We start from the raw sequence: 3,021 nt of genomic DNA, 5'->3' as shown, positions 1-3,021 counted from the left end.
TGTGTCTGTGTGTGTATGTGTGTGTGTGCGTCTTTGTGTGTGTCTCTGTGTGTGTGTGTTTGTGTGTGTATTTGTCTTTGTGTATGTGTCTCTGTGTGTGTGTGTGTCTTTATGTGTGTGTCTATGTGTGTCTGCTTATGTGTGTCTTTGTGTGTGTGTGAGTGGATGGGTTTGTGCCTGCGAGTGTGTGTGTGTGGGTCTCTGTGTGTGTGTCTCTGTGTGTGTGTGTCTGTGTTTGTGTGTCTTTGTCTGTGTGTGTGTCTGTGTGTATCTCTTTATGTATGTGTGTGCGTTTGTACGTGTGTGTCTTAGTGTGTGTGTGTGTATGTGTCTGTGTGTGTGTGTTTGTATGTGTGTCTTTGTGTGTGTGTGTATCTGCGTTAGTGTGTGTGTGGGTATTTGGGTGTGTGTTTAGGTGTATGTGTGTGTGTGTGTTTTTGTGCGTGTGTGTGTGTGTTTGTTTGTTTTTGTGCGTCTGTGTGTGCGTATGTGTGTCTGTGTGTTTATGTGTGTCTATGTGTTTGTTTGTGTGTCTGTGTGCGTATTGTCTGTGTGTGGTATTGTGAGTGTGTTTGTGTGTGTATGTGTATATGTGTGTGTGTCTGTGTATATGTGTTTGGGAGGGGTGTGTGTGTTTCTGTGTGTGTGTGGGTGTCTGTGTCTGTGTCTGTGTGTGTCTTTGTGTGTCTCTGTGTGTGTGTCTCTTTGTCTGTGTGCCTTTGTGTGTGTGTATGTTTCTATGTGTATGTGTGTGTCTTTGTGTGTGTTTGTGTGTCTGTGTTTGTGTGTGTGTCTATGGGGTTCCGTGTGTGTTTGTGATTTTGTGTATGTGTGTGTATGTTTGTGTGTGTATCTATGTGTGTGTCTTTGTGTGTGTGTGGGTCGGTGGGCACACACACTAACACACACTCACACACTAACAGATACACACGCATACACGTATAGACAGAAACACACGCACACACACACACAAACACACACACACGCGTGCACACACACACATACCAAGACACACACAAACAAAAACACACATACACACAAAGACACATACACACAAACAGACACCCCCACACTCACACACAAACACACACACACACAAACGCATACACACACTAAGACAGACACACACACACAGACACACACACGCACAGAAAGGCACACACGCACACATACACACATAGAGGCAGAATCACACACAAAGACACACACACAAAGACACACCAACATAGACACACTAACATAGACAGACCCACACGCACACAAAGACACACACACAGACTCACATAGACACACACACACCCACCCACACACCCACACACATACACAAACAAACACACACTCACACACAGACTCACAGACAAACACACACGCACACACACACAGATAGACACCCACACACACACAGAGACAACCACACACATACAAACACACACACACCCACACACAGAGAGAGACACACACAAACACACACATAGACACACACACACACTCACAGGCAGAAACCCACTCACCCTTCCACCCACACACACACACACCAAGACACACACACACAGACACAAAGACACACACACACAAAGACACAGGCACACGCACACACACACAAACAGAGACACACGTAGACACACACTGATGCATCAAGGCATGAGGTAGCTTGCAGATCCGTGAGTTCAGAGGTAGAATGAGGCAGTACGGTTGAAGCACTTCAATGGAACAGTGCTCGGCAAAAGCAAGCCAGATCTGGATGCTCAGCAATGTAAAGTTGTTGGAGGTTTTTGGATGGTAAGCAACGGAAGTAGTGAAGCTATGGTGAAGGGAGATGGATGTTAGCTTAGAAGAATGAATCACAACTCAGAAGGCTCCCATGATATGGAAGAAAGTTGCAATGGAAGATAAGCTAGGAAGATGACTCTTGGAGAGGAACTTGCTAATCATTTCAGCAGAGTTTCAACAATGTGATTCCAAAAGTGTGTTACAAGCTTTGCCAATGAGATTTTATAGATCAATCTCAAGGCCATGCATGGGAAATATCAGATCCACACGTTTCAGATCTCATTCCAACTAATGGACCATGTGCTAAATGTGTGTGGCTTCTAGAAAGCTTTATTAATCACATGTAAAATATGCTATGTGCCTATGGAAAAGTAAACACTAATGCCACCCCTCCTATGCTATGCACACCCCTCTTTATGTAGCCAAAAGTCCACTTTACCCTTCTCCATGGTTTTGGGTTGTTATTTATTTGGTGGACTTGGGCCCCGCGTATCATCCCCTCCCTCTTGGAAAGGATTTGTCCTCAAATCTGGTGGGTCGTCTTTATGAGGACTTATTTTTGTTGGCTCCATCAAAGTTCCTCCAGGGTCAAATGTGAATCTGCAATAAGCATCAAACATATCACTGATTAATTTCAATTGACCCAACAAGATGCATAAAAAGGTATGTTTAGAAGAAGGCTTCCTAATGTTAGATTGTTCAAGCTTTATAATTTTATGAAGCCTTACTTCTTTTAAAAAATTATTTTTGTCTTGAGTTAGTGGTGACCAAAGAGGTAGCCATAACTCAAGTTGTGAATTGCCATGTGTTAAAAGTTCTAAATTTTGAAAATATGGTATGGCAATTTCTTTGAAAAACAAATTAAAATGAGAAAACTCAAAGATAGATGGAGACAAGTTAAAGGATGGAAAACCTCCCCTTAAAGGTGGTGCTTGCTCTTTTCCTAGTTCTTGCTCTTCTTCTTGTCTTATTGTCTCTTCTTCTTTTCTCTCTTCTTTGCTCTTCTTCTTTGCTCTCTTGCTCTCCTTTCTCTCTTCTTTGCTCTTCTTATTTTCTCTCTTTTTCTTCTTCTTCTCTTCTCTCTTGTTCTCTTCTCTCTTGCTCTATTCTCTCTTGTTCTCTTCTCTCTCTTTCTTCCTTTTCTTTTCTCTCTTTCTCTTCTTTCTCTTGATTCTTGCTCTTGTTTTTCTCTTTTTAATCTCTCATCTCTATATTTGCTTGTCTCTTCCCATAACCTCTTAAGATTTTCTA

This window comes from Vigna radiata, unplaced genomic scaffold (assembly GCF_000741045.1).
Source record: "Vigna radiata var. radiata cultivar VC1973A unplaced genomic scaffold, Vradiata_ver6 scaffold_174, whole genome shotgun sequence".
NCBI classification, from domain to species: Eukaryota; Viridiplantae; Streptophyta; class Magnoliopsida; order Fabales; family Fabaceae; genus Vigna; species Vigna radiata.
Note: the sequence above shows the minus strand (reverse complement) of the source record.